Here is a 14,145-nt window from a genome sequence, read left to right as displayed (position 1 = left end):
CTTTCCTACAAGAATTCACTCTGTGCTCAAGGTCTGGGCCTGGCGTGACCTTCCCTGCCATCTTCCTGTGAGTGTGCATCTCCACTCCAACAGCACACTGGATGCCACACAAACCAGAGACTTCCGATCACTGGGTCCCTTCTGGAAAGCCATTTGAGGGGGTCCACCAATACCACACAGAGTAACCACAGCCTGCACCCCTCTGGGTTCAGGGGCAGGGCCTGCTGACTAAACAAGGCTGCCTTGCTCTGAGCGGTTTCACTGACCATAGAGTCCTTCAACTAAGCAATGAATTCCTGGAACCGGGTGGTCACGTTTAACTGAGGCTCTCCAAATAAAGTCTTCAGTAGCCAGGTTTTCCACCTTTCAGGACTGCAAATGCTGACAGCTGGAACTGAGAGATATTAGGAGGTAAACTAAATAGAAAAATAAACCGTTAAAAAATAAAAATAAAAAAAATAGGTTTCTACCCCTGTTTTGTTCACATATTGCTACCTCCTGCCAGCATCACAGTGAATAATCACCTTCTCCAGGCCTAGTGTTAGTAGTTAGGTTTCTGGTTGGTAAGATCAACTAGTATAAAATATTTCCATACAAAAATCCACCAATTAGAATTTAACTTTGCAAACTCAGCTCTTAAAAGATAAATGCTGTGCACCGAGGAAGAGAGGTTTGCTTATTCAAAAACTTATGGCTTCTTCTGGGAGCTGTTTCAGAAAAAAAGGAGTCCAGACTGCAGGGTTCTCCATCGTGGCACGTCATTACATTGAATGGGGCCAGGGAAGTCTTCAGTTCCAAGAAAATGGACAAAAGCCTGTGTGTTGTGCTTAAACCCCACACTTTATATAGGTCAATCCAATTAATTCAGAGATATGCTTTAGTTTTTATTTCGTGATCCCCCCGCCCCCAACCCCGGGGCAATGAATAACCTACTCTCAACAAGAAAACGAAGAAAAACACAGTCACAATTCTAGTGCATCATCTTATCCCTTCAATACTAAGACACTGAACTCAACCCCAGCAGCAAGCTGCGGGGTTCTGAGCGAGCCGGTGGCGTTGCCCTGGCCAACAGACAAGCAGCAACCGTGACCGCACTTGAAAGCCAGGAAGAGGATCTCTCCCAAGTCCAGACGCCCCTCGAGTGGCTCCAGGAAACCTCAGAGCGAAGCGCGCAAGGCCAGAAGTTTTAATTTTTCTTCTGCAGGCTTTGGTGTCCTTCAAAACAACATCTCTAAAATCAAAAGCTGGATTTCTGAAATCGTCCCCGCTTCGATCCTGCCAAAGCGGCCTTGGGGGCGGGTGGCCGTTCACGGGGACGCGGCACCCACGGGGGCCTGCGGCGGTTCCCGGCTCCGGCACGCTCCCGCGGCGGCCCTGGCCCAACGGCGCCCCGTGCCCGCGCCGCCCGCGCCCGCGCCCGCGCCTGCGCCTCACCTGCGGCCCCTCGCGCCGCCCTGGGATCGCGCGCCCGCCGCGGAGCGGAAATGCCCTGCTCGGGCGCCGCCCCTAAGTCGCTGCGGGCGGCGCCCCCTGCAGGCTGCACGCCGCTCCGCCCGACCCTGCGGCGCCCGGGTTCCGGCCGCGCCCTGGCCCTGACCTCGCGGGCCGCACGCCACGTCACACCTGGCCGCGCACTGCAACCTCTCCAGACCGCAACCCGCTCCCACACCTGGGGACGCCACCGCAGACGCAGACTCAGCCTCCTCCGCGCTCCTGGAAGCCCCACTTCAGACACATGCCCTCTAACGCCCCTGGGCACTCACGCTGCGCTGTGACTCCTGGGGCACACCACATCTGACGCGGGGACTCACCAACGACACACCAGGTGGACACACCTGGGGGTGAATCCCATAGGTGTCATAATATATTAATATATATTAATATAATATATATTAATATAATATATTGCTAATCGTAGTATCCCCCTAATCATTTCCTGCCCCTTCTACTTTTTCATCTATGTTGATTGCTCAAAATTGCTTTATAATCTGATTTTTTATTCAGACATTTCCAACAATGCTGGTGTGGTTCTATTTTGAATGGATATGCAATTCCAAAAGAAATCAAAGATCAGATGCATACAGCACTAAGTTTTATAGAGTTCTTTCTTGTCTTGGGCAACTCAATTAAATTGAGATGTATTAAAAACCTTGTCTAGCATATAGTTTTTAGCATGTTAATGTTTTAAAGAGTAGCATAATGCTATTTTTTAGAAGGGGAGTAATGCTTCTATCCTCTCCTTCTCGGATGATCCTGTCAGTCTAGGAAAATCAGGAAGACAGGTGAATCGATAATTCCTCCAATAAAGGAAAATTAAAAATGATCAGTGATAAGTTGCATTGATTTCCAGAAAGGGCTGGGAAAGCTGGATCTAACATAGATTGACCTCTGTGGGATGAAATCTTCATATTAACTATCAAAATGTTTTTGTTCTGCTGGATCAAACCCAGGGCCTTGTGCATGGTAGGCAAGCTTTCTACCACTGAGCTACATCTCCAGTCCAATAACATGATTTTAAATAGTCATTTTGGAGCATGCTCTCAGTCTAAGCAGCACCTGGGTCTTGAAGCATGCACTCTCAAGGCCACACACCTTTCCTACTGAGTCAGCAATTCTGGGGCTGAGGCATAGTGCAGGGCATTTTTATTGGTGATGATGACAGAGGTTCAAGCTTCAGAACCATGGTCTACTAAGGATCTACTGTGCTTCTCATACTTTAATGGGCGTGAGAAGCAACCGAGGACCTTGTTTGAACATGCAGATTCTGGCTTTGCTAGCCAAAAGTAGGATCTAAAATTGCAGATTGACAGCACTGGTGAGGATTTACTTGTCTACGTGAGCAGTAAAGGCAAGCGTGGGGGCACTCCTCATTAAAAAAAAAAAGTCAGAATTTCCCAAGGAATTGGTTTGCTGAGTGTAGGTAAGGCCTTGGCTCGTCAGTTTAGCATTGGTGGGTTACTCAGGAGCCCTTGGCAAGCTGACTCTGGTGGATTGTAGGACTAGTTGACTCCCCCAGTCTGTGAGGTTGTGTCTAGCAGAAAAGGTTAGCTCTCCATTGGACTGTTGTTCTGCTCATTCTGGTCCATTTGTTTTACCATTTTACCACCTCCCATGCCCTTCAAAAAAGGGTCACACAACTAGCAAAACTCCATGCATATGAATTGAATTAAGATGGATCCATACCTTCTGAATTAAAAAGTTCGTGGAGGGGACTTACTGTAAATGTAGCTGTTGACCGGATGACAATATTTTAAGCTTTTACAATTAAAAATGTGTACACATTCTATGTAACATCCAATAATTAAATGTTTGGCAAATGTCATTAAGCAGAATGTACAATGGTACTGGTGGTAAATATTCATGATAGAAAGAATATATGAGTATATGTATACATGATGTGTTTACTTGAACACATGCTACAACTTAATGAAATAATCATTTTAAAAATTCTAAATTGTATCTAAGTTACCATTTATCCTGAAATAAAGCAATGCATGTTCTGTGCTGCAAATTAGAATTAGATTATTTGGCTGACATATAAGTGTTAGTTGTAACTTTTTAAACATGTGAACCTTAGTCCATGTCACCTCTTCCAAGATCTATATTAGAACATAGTTTTCATATCCATTACTCCATTAATAGAGTGGCATATTTCTTGAACTTGGTATTGTTTAAAAATGACTTTTCTGGATGTTTCAGGACTATTAATTTTCTCTCCCATTCTCTTGCAAATTCCTCGTGTCACTGACTTCTTTTTATGATTATAGAATGTTTAATGATAGTTCTCCACACATGGCTGGTTTCCGCAAATACTCCTGGAATATCAGATTGTATTTCCAAGTTTTTAACTCATTTAATCTTTATTAGTGAGCATGGTATTTTGATCATTTGAGAGTCATAATTATAGAAATCCAGTGGCTTCTGGAAAATGTGGGAATTGTTATTGGGAAAGAAATAATTCTTTATTTTTTTCTAAAATTATTGGATAAGTACTGAAAGCACAGCCTCTGTGTCCTAAAAATGGCCAAGCTACCCACCTACACCACTCACAAGGGTGTTCCCCACACCTTTAATTCTTTTTGTAGTGTTTTTTTGAACTTATATAAAAAGCAATGTCTCTCAAAAAGAAAGTTCATAAAGTATAACCATTATATCTGGCTTCATGTATCCTGAGGCAGCTATAGAGTGAGTTAGATCCTCCTTATCTGTAGAGAGAGGGGTCCCACTTCTGCCATGACACTGAGGAGCTCTGTGGATGGGCTCTTCAGATAAACTGGTGTAAATATATACATATTTTTAAATTTAATGTATCTGGAAATTGTCCAAAGGGCATACATCAAGTGAAGAAACGTTTATTTAACAAAGTCTATGAAAACTCAAACAAGACAAACTCTATGCATATTTTCAAAACTCTACAAACAATTCCTTATCAAGTCCAAAACTTTAAACTAGAAAATGTCTTTAACCAGAATTTTCTTGTTTGACCATCTCTATTACCTAAACATGAGCAAGCAATTGACAAGCTCTATTGTTCTAGTCTGCTTCATGCTGTTACAATAGAATACCTGATACTGGGTAATTTATAAAGAGCAGGAATTGATTGCTCACAGTTCTGGGGGCAGGAAGTCCAAGATGGAGGTGATGGTGGGTTTGGTGTCTGGTGAATGCCAGTTCTGCTTCCAAGATGATGCTGGAATGTGTAGTCTTCAGAGGGGCGGGATATGGTTTCTCCCACGGCAGAAGAGAGAAAGAACAAAGAACCCACTTGCACAAGCGCCTTAATAGAGGCACTAAAACCACCCATGAGGGTGGAGTCCTCATGACCTAATCACTTCTCAAAGCCTCATTTCTCAGTTCCATGGCATCGGCAGTTGAATTTCAACATGAGTTTGGGAGGGACGAGCAGACCAAAGAATATGTTTTCCAGATCTGGATAGAATAAAGTAAATGCCTAATTTATATCTGACTGCACACTCTACTACTTAATATTAAGCAGGAGGCTGGCCTCATCTCACTGTTGTTCCTCCTGCATGCCTCTAGCCTTCAAATACGGCACAATATGTGGGAAAATACCTTTGCATCTCTTGAAATGATAGTTATCATGTGAAGTAAACAAAGGAAGTAAAAGGCCAGGTAAGGAGCTTGAAGCTAAGCTAAATAACACTGTGAAAATCCACTGAAATACTATCAAATTATTTTAGTGATTCATGAAAAAAAATTGTTTGGGGTCTTAAATATTCTATAGCCTGATTCTAACCCACCATGTGTATTTGTAGGGTCCTCAAACCAAGAAGGAATTTTATACTTCTAAATGCTTGAAAATGAATCAAAACCAAAATAATACTGATGCAATTCAGAGTTCAGTGTCTAAAACACACTCACAGCATTTGGTTGTATCCTTTCTATGGCTGATTTTGTTGTTTGTGGTACTGGGGATTGAACCCAGGGCTGCTCTACCACGAGCCACATCCCAGCCCTTTTTAATTTTTGATACAGGCTCTCATTAAGTTGCTTCAGCTGGCCTTGGATTTTTGATTCTCCTGTCTGTGCCTCCCAAATCTCTGGGATTACAGGCATGTGCCACCATGCCTATCACCAGGGCTGCTCTCAGCCACGGAGACCATCTGGTCTCAATTGTCTAAAACATTTATTATCTGCCCTTTTACAGAAAAATGTTTGCCTACCCTACAAACTTTGTCTCTTACTCCAGCCTCTCTAATACCTGCTTCTTCTTTCTGTAGTAGTGGATTAATGGGTCTTTCCTCCACAGACCTGAGTTTCATGAGCCCAGGTCTACATCCTTGTGCACATGCACCAAGTACTTCACACTGCAGTGTGCACAACTGCAAAAGTAATTGCAATTTACTTTTAGATCATTCCCTCTATGTTCATCATGAGGAACTAAACAAAAAGACTCCACATTTCAACTGAGGTTCATTAATGAGGCTAATTTAGAATCTGAGAATAAAGAAGTAAAACTCTGTCCTTATACACATCAGGCTGTGACAATCCAGATTGGGACAGCTGCAGAGCTGTAAAAATAAATGTAGTATATATTCTATATACTCTATACATACATATTCTATATACTATATACCTCCACTTCTAACCTTTCCTGTAAAAATTAGCTGTTAAATTTGAAGGCGGCAGGATTATTCTATTCTTTCTTTTCAATCTGTCAAGTTACTTTACTTGGTATAAGTCTCACTGCTAAATAATTTTCATGGCAAAGAAATTAATGAGCGAAGAAAACCAATCTCATGAAGCTAAGTTTGCTCACATTAAATTCAATCCTGGTATTTCTGTAAATAATGTTTTAAAGATGATGTGGGATGCTGCGGGTTTTGTTTTGTTTTGTTTTTGAATAAGGCCTTGACCTTTTCTCCACAAAAGATATGCAACATCTTTCCCAAGAAGTAGATGATATTTTCCGAGCAGTTGTGGTTGAAATGGCTCATTCTTGCCCATCATTTATAGTTTCAGGAATAAGAAGCAAAGACTGGAGTAAAGCACTAGATGAGATTATTTCATTAGCCTTGGGAATAAACCTCTAATCATGAATAAGGGAATAATTGGAAGAATTCTTAGAAGAAATAACCTGACCAGCCAAATATGCCACCCACTATGATCAAAGCTAATTACACTGCAAAGAGCCACCGACATCCGGGTCCTCTCTCTAACCCTGTAGTTTTGCTGCCATTGTTCTTGAAACTGGAATCAAGTAATTGGGCCTTGCCACCCAAACAGTGACTTTTTAAAGACTTTTCAAGGAAATAATGCTACTCCAGTGGCTAGAGTAGACTTTACAAAATGAAATGAATCTTGGTCTCCTGGTGGGTGGTGGGTTGATAGGACTGGGTGGACAGCAGGGTGTCTTCTCAAGACATCCTTTGACAGCTTGGTGAGTATTAGCACTCCCACTCTACCTATGATATAGCTCTGGGAGGCAAGTAACTCAAAGGCACCCTGCCAATAAACAAGGGTGCCAAGACTTGAAGCTACACCCCGCTGAACTGAAGCCCTGTGCTCTTTTCTTTTTATTGGCACATATTATTTGTGCAGAATGGTGTCTTTCATCATGTGCATAAAAGCAGAGTTCGACCAGTTGCACCCCCAGTACCTCCCCATCCTCTCCTCCTCCCTCCCAAGGTCCTCTTCCCCCTACTTTCGCGACACCTCTTTCCCCCTCTCGCTTCAGCATGTGATAGTTTTCTGAGTCTGGCTCAAAAATGATGGTTTCCAGTTCCATTGATTTTCCTGAAAAAACAATTTAACAAAACAAAACAAAAACAAAGCCTCAGAACAACAACAACAACAACCAAAACAGCCCTGTGATCTGTGATCTTGAACATGATGGCTAAACTGGGAAACGGGTGGTATATGCTGTAATGGTGTTACCAGGCCTAGTCATTTCCTGTAGTTGAACCTCTTTGTTAAAAGTACTAGTTCCATTATTTAATGAAACTCGACGCGCTGTCTATGAAGACCTTTCATACATGCGATCAGTCAGATACTTAATTCTGCATTGCATAATATACGAAAGGCGAGGGGGAATTACTTCCCCTTTTCAAATGAGGAAAGGAGATAAGATGGCTTAACGTTGGTCTTTCGATTGGCATGTGACCTGTCTCAGCCCAAAGATCACCAAGTACAGAGCTGTAGTTGGATGAAGTCAGGCCTATGGGCTTGTGGCAAGGAATGAATCCACCCAGAGGAAGCCTGGGATGTGTCAGCAAAGACACGGCTGGGAGGTTTGGGGACAGGGAAGAGTTTAGGTGAAACTGAAGGGAAACTGTTGTGACAGGCTGAGGTGGCAAGGCTGCACACTGAGGGTCCTCCTCAGGTCTGGACCACGGATCAGGTGCAAGGCCCTACATCTCTGGAGATGTGGACCAGTGCATCCAGAAACCTGCCCACACACTCTCACCTGCTGGGAATTGGGGGCTGTTTCCAACACACATGGGGCGCTCATTCTTACTGATTTCAAACAGCCACGTTTCTCATAGTGCTTATCCAGAAACTTCTCAGTGAGCAAGAAAGCAGCATGCACCCAAGAAGGGGGTTGTTTGACCTGTTACCACATCAGTATGTCTTTGGGAGAAGTGTGGCTTCCTGTTCCCTCTGCAGCGGTCCCAATCTGGACTGTCACAGCCTGATGTGTATAAGACAGAGTTTTACTTCTTCGTTCTCAGGCGCTTTTTACCTTCTCAGATCATTTCAGGACTAGAGACCTTCAAAATATCTTAGAGGGTTGGAATTTCAAACATTGGTACATTTCACAACCAATTTTTATGGGGATTTATGTAAGTGTGCAAAGCAGGTCACTATTACAACCTTTTTCAGGGGACTTCTGTACTTCATTTTTAAGAAACACATTTTAAGCATCTAAGCATGTTTGAAAGCCCACTGGTTTAGATTAACCTTTTCATTTTGTAGTGGAGAAATTAACAAAAGCAATAGCAACCTCCTCTATTTTTATGAGAAAACTTAGGCCTGGAGTGATTAAGTGACTCATCTCAGGTTCCAGGTCACTAATGGCAGGATTGGACTCATTTGTTCCTGACAGAATCGATGATGCTCAAAAGCACATGACTTCTTCAGCTGGGCATGGGGGCACATGCCTGTAATCTCAGTGGCTCAGGAGGCTGAAACAGGAGGATCACAAGCTCAATGGCCATGCAGGCACAATTGGACTCAGATCCAAAGCTTCGGGAAAGCATACTTCCAGAAGTTAGTACATGAGAAGGCTCTCAGCTCTCAAAAATGCAATTTGGATTGTGATTCCAGGGAGGTAAACTGTGGGGAGGCACCTAATAACATGAAAACCAGGAAGTTCACTGTTTCAGTTAGTTTTTTCATCACTGTGACCAACATACCCCAAAAGAACACCTTAGAGGAGGAAAAGCTTATGTGAGGCTCACAGTTTCACAGGTCTCAGCAAGATGGCAGCAAGAGGGGCCTGCAGGGAAGATGCAGCCTTCTTAGGCACGTCCCTAGGGCCCTGCCTCCTCCAGCCACACTCCACCTGCCTACAGTGACCACACAGTCAGTCCATCAAACTAGGGTGGACTGCTTAGGTTACAACTCTCACACTCCAATCATTACACCTCTGAATAGTTCTGCATTAACAGGCGCTTTGGGGAGGATGGACATATATCCAAAACATAACATTCACCATTAAACAGAAATATTTAAAAGTTTTGTACCCAAAAGACAAAAATATGACTTACTCCAGGAAAATATGAAAGGGGTTATTTTGCAAGAATGGTGTCAGGAAATATAAGTGGAGGTCCTTCCTTGTATCTTTCCCTCTCTTCTTCTTCCTCTCTTCCTGTTGCTACCAACCCCAGACTGTATATCATTTCATATCTACTGACCTGGTATGCATTGCTACTTAAAAATATAAGTATATAAAAATACATGTATCATTATATCATCATAGTACCATTATTACAACAAATTCAACTATTGAGGGGTCCAAGAATGTCATTTTGTAGTTTTTAAATTTAAAATTAGTAATCAAATCAGGCCCATGTTTTTTAGATGCAGGTGGAACGACTTACTTTGGGAAGGACCCATCTTGGGTGCCCCTGGGTACTGTGGGTGGCATCACAGTGTGGACATGAGGATCTGGGAGTCCCACGCTCACTGCTGCTACCATTGGTCAGTGGGCTCACCTGGTGACAGCCAGACCCTCCCGTACAAAGTTCCCCAGCAGCCTTTCACCTGATGGTTTCATTCATCGCTGATCTTTGCCGGAATCAGTTCATTTGAGACAAAAACCAAACTAAACCAAAACAAAACAAACCCCAAACAACAACAACATCAAATTATGATTTTCTAATTGCTGTTCTTTCAACATTTATTAGCTTTTTTTTAGAGAGAGAGAGAGAGAGAGAGAGAGAGAGAGAGAGAGAGAATTTTAATATTTATTTATTTTTTTTTAGTTCTCGGCGGACACAACATCTTTGTTGGTATGTGGTGCTGAGGATCCAACCCGGGCCGCACGCATGCCAGGCAAGCGCGCTACCGCTTGAGCCACATCCCCAGCCCTCAACATTTATTAGTTTTAATTAATACTTGAAAAAGAATCTTCCTCATCAGTCATGGCTCTTTGCTAATCCCGTGATCTGACATGTAGGCCAAACCCAGTTTCCAGAAAGGCATCTGAGGAGTCCACTTTGGAAAGTCGTAGGGACAATGATGATGACCTGTAGGTATTCAATAATTTTTTTAAAAATTAATTCAATTGCCATCATTAGATGTAACAAATGTTTGTTTTGAAAACGTGAATTGAATGAATTCAATTACAATTGTTAAATTCGACAAATGTTCACAAATATTCATTTTTCAAATGTTATTTAAATTACCAGTAGGTACCGCATACACACTTCCTAGTGCATTCTGGAGAAGCACTGCCCATTAGAAATGGAAAGTGAACTGCAAGTGCAAACCCACAGGTGCCGTTTAAATTTATTAGCCATGTTCAAAAGTAAAAAGAAACAGGGGGAATTAATTCCCATAATATATTTTCTTTAACCCAATATAATTTTACCTCTATTTCCTTGGAGGATTCCCCCTCAGATGCCAAGGTCTGTGATGTTCCAGTCCCTTATATAAAACGGCATAGGGAATGTGTGTAGGTCATATGCACATGTTATGCTGTTTTATATAAGGGACTGGAACATCTGCAAACCTTGTAACATGCTGTAACATCTAATACAACATACATGCTGTGTAAGTTGTGGCTGTATTGTGTTTTTTAGGGAATAATGGCAAGGAAAAAAGTCTGTACCTGCTCAGCACAGATACAATTACTTTCAAATATTTTCTCTTCAACTTGATTGAATCTGAGAATTCAGAATCTATGGATATGGAAGACCAGCTGTATATCTAAAATATTTTAATTTTGACATGTAAACAATGTAAAAATGATTGAGGTAGGTTATTTTTAAAAAAATTTTTTTTAAGTTGTAGATGGACACAATACTTTTGTTTATTCATTTTTATGTCATGCCGAGGATTGAACCCAATGCCTCACCTGTGCTGGGCAGGCGCTCTACCGCTGAGCCCCAGCCCCAGCTAGGTTATGTTTTGTTATGCCAAGTGTTCAAACACCAGCACGTATATTATGTGTATAGCACATCCCACTTTGGACTGGCCACATTACATGTACCCAATAGCTGGACTTGTGTCCAGTGGCTTCCTTATTGTTAGTGCAACTGTAGACATGCAGTTATTATATTGTCTTTTTTTCTTTTAGAGAGAGAGAGAGAGAGAAAATTTTTTAATATTTATTTTTTAGTTTTTCAGAGGACACAACATCTTTGTTTGTATGTGGTGCTGAGGATCGAACCCGGAACGCACGCATGCCAGGTGAGCGTGCTACCACTTGAGCCACATCCCCAGCCCCTATTATATTGTCTTTACATCAACCTTGCAAGATAAGCACTATGACCTGCATTTTTTTTTTTTAATTTGAAGAAACAGTCTCAGAAAGGTTGACATCTTGTAGCATGACTGCTGAATGCTCCAAGTGGGGCTTGGCCAACTGAATGAATGACCAGGAGTCCACTTCTACTCCCATGGGACCTTGTTAACATACAGCAGTAACTTTGTCCCCCTTTTGTAGGGCTGATCTCCCCCCAATTTTGGATCCCATTCCTTCCTTTCTTTTCTAGACCCTCCTCTGTCCGGTTCATAGGCAGCTTCTCAAAGGCTTCTCTCAATCTGCACTGAGTTGACGCTGGCACCTCTCATTCCCTCCCAGCCTACCTATCATCAATTGATTTCTAGACATTTCTCTCATCAGTCCATTTCTCCAACTCACTGCCACCTTGCTGCACCAAGCCACCTTCATCCGGACACTGCACACCTGGAATAGTCTGTCACTCTGTTCACATCTCTTTGCCTCTAATTTCTTCCCCATCAGCAGCCAAAGTGATCTTGTCACAACATAAATTGAACTGTGTCTCTTCCTGCTTTGAATCCTTCCATGCTTTAAGATGAAGATTCTCTGGTCTGGGGACTCTGGCACAAACTGGCTCTTGTCACTCTCTCCTATGCCCCTCTCCCTCCAGCTTGGATTTTGTACCCAGTTTCTCACCAGGGGTCTTTGTGCATGCTGTTTCTTCTGCATAGTTAGGTTTCCTAACCTTGGCCGTGCTGATGTTTTGGGGTATATAATTTGTTGAAGAGGAGTTGCCTGGTAAGCGGTAGGAGGTATAGTATGCCTCCCCCACCAGATCAGTTTTAACAAAGATATCTCCAGGCATTGCCAAATGTCCCCTGGAGGGCAAAATCTCCTGATTGAGAACAGCTGGCCTAGAGTGACTTTCTTCCTCTATCAAATCTCAGTTCAGAAGTCACCACCCAATGAAACCCTTTCCTGACTGCAGGTTAGATCAGGCCTTTCTCTTCAGGTATTATTTACAGGGCTACATAATAATTCTTTATCAGCATCCACCCCATTCTCTTATCTTGGGTAGCTCTGTAGATCATATCCATTTCCATTCACCTTTGTATCCACAGGGTCCAAGAAGTCTCTGGCACACAGTAGGCACCTACTATTTAATGCATGAATGAGGGAATAAATGTATTGAAGGGCAGATCTATTTGCTCCAAACACAGATACTCTTTCAAAAATCCAGACTACCATTTATAAAGGACCTGCTGGGCCAAGAGGTTCCCAGCTTATTGAGGGAGATCTTACTATCTCCACTTTGCAGATGAGAAATGAGCTTGAGCAATGAGAAGTGAACTGCCCGTGACGGACAGCTGAGGCCCAAGTCTGGGTTTTGTGACTGCGACTTCCATTGCTCTGAGGTGGAGCCTGTTCTGTGTATTTTAAGTCAGTAATTTGAAATGAAATACAAAGAACATGCTCATGAAATGTCACAGACTCAGAACCCCTGTCAAGGCACGGTCGGCTCTTTGTTAACAGGATGAATCTGAAAGAATTTAAGCTTCCGTATGCACCAAAACAAACTGGACCAAGTGAAGACCCCTACGACCTTCCAGACTGGATGATACCTGCTACTAAGGAGGGGAAGGGTGACAACTAATTTCCCCATATTTGGTTTGATGCTGTCACTCACTCCCCCATTGTCATAAAAAATCAGAAGAGAACTGGAGCCAGGTGCAGTGGTGCACCCCTGAAATCCCAGAGGCTGAGGCAGGAGGACCGGGAGTTCAAAGCCAGCCTCAGCAAAAGCAAGGCATTAAGCAACTCAGTGAGATCCTGTCTCCAAATAAAATGGAAAAACAGGGCTGGGGATGTGGCTCAGTGGTTGAGTGCCCCTGAATTCAATCCCCAGAACCCCACCCCCCCCCAAAAAAAAAAAACAAAGAGGAGAACTGGGAGGTAGCCTTCCACTTCAGTCTTGCTAGGAAGGAAACCCAAGATCCAAAGGCAGTGGCTGCTTAAGATGGGAAGAGAAGGAAAGAGAGCCGTCATGGTACACTTCCAAACTCTGCAGATAAAAGGCTTCCTGGAATGTCAATCAAATAAATGACTGTTTTCTCCGGATAGAAAATGGCTGCAGTGGGAACCAGAGAGACCAAGCGGGGAGAGCTCACGGGTTCATCTGGAGGCAGGGTCCAGGTTTGCATGTCTCAATTTGACACTAGTTTTAGTGTCAGGGGAAAAAAGGTGCTGCAGGGGTTTTTATAAGAAATACTTTTTCTTTATTCTTGAAGGATAAGTACCCCACCCCAAAAGGGGGGAAATTTGCTTTAACCCCCCTCCCCCCCACAGTATATACCAAATCTATCCTCTGCCAAGCTAAGCACTATAGGAACATAAATAATAAGGCAGCCCCTGCTCCTAGGAGATCTGTGAATTGTTGTTTGGGGTCCATTTAAGAAATGTCAAAACAGCACTTTTCTGATGTATCTCAACAACCATAAGTCCTCAAAAAAGTGAGTGCAGAAAATCAAATTCACCTCGTTGTGGTTCTATGCCACCCATTCTCTGAACCTGAATAACTTTATAATGCAATTGTATAAAATGGGCCCTAAAATCAAATAGAAGACACGTTAGAAAAGATAAATTGGTCACTTTGATTCCATTGTAAGGGAAAGGAGGACAGAAAATCCACAAACGTGAAAAGCATCTATCAAGAAGGCAATATGACATTTTAATGC

General features: G+C 42.8%; 1 protein-coding gene across 4 annotated transcripts in view; it reads right to left on the bottom strand.

Moving 5' to 3' along the window:
• Ggact (gamma-glutamylamine cyclotransferase) overlaps window positions 1-1,516 on the bottom strand; it is a 39,351-nt gene extending 37,835 nt beyond the window's left edge. For 2 of the 4 annotated variants that reach the window (XM_026399332.2, XM_077795130.1), the window contains exon 1: window positions 267-305. The gene's annotated coding sequence lies outside the window, so the exon portion shown is untranslated. Of the gene's footprint in view, window positions 1-266; window positions 306-1,434 lie in introns of those variants that run through there. The other 2 variants (XM_077795128.1, XM_077795129.1) reach the window with 2 other exon arrangements.
• Window positions 1,517-14,145: the final 12,629 nt, after the last annotated feature.

The sequence above is a fragment of the Urocitellus parryii genome, chromosome 2 (assembly GCF_045843805.1).
Source record: "Urocitellus parryii isolate mUroPar1 chromosome 2, mUroPar1.hap1, whole genome shotgun sequence".
Lineage (NCBI taxonomy): Eukaryota > Metazoa > Chordata > Mammalia > Rodentia > Sciuridae > Urocitellus > Urocitellus parryii.
This window is presented reverse-complemented; position numbering and strand designations above follow the sequence as displayed.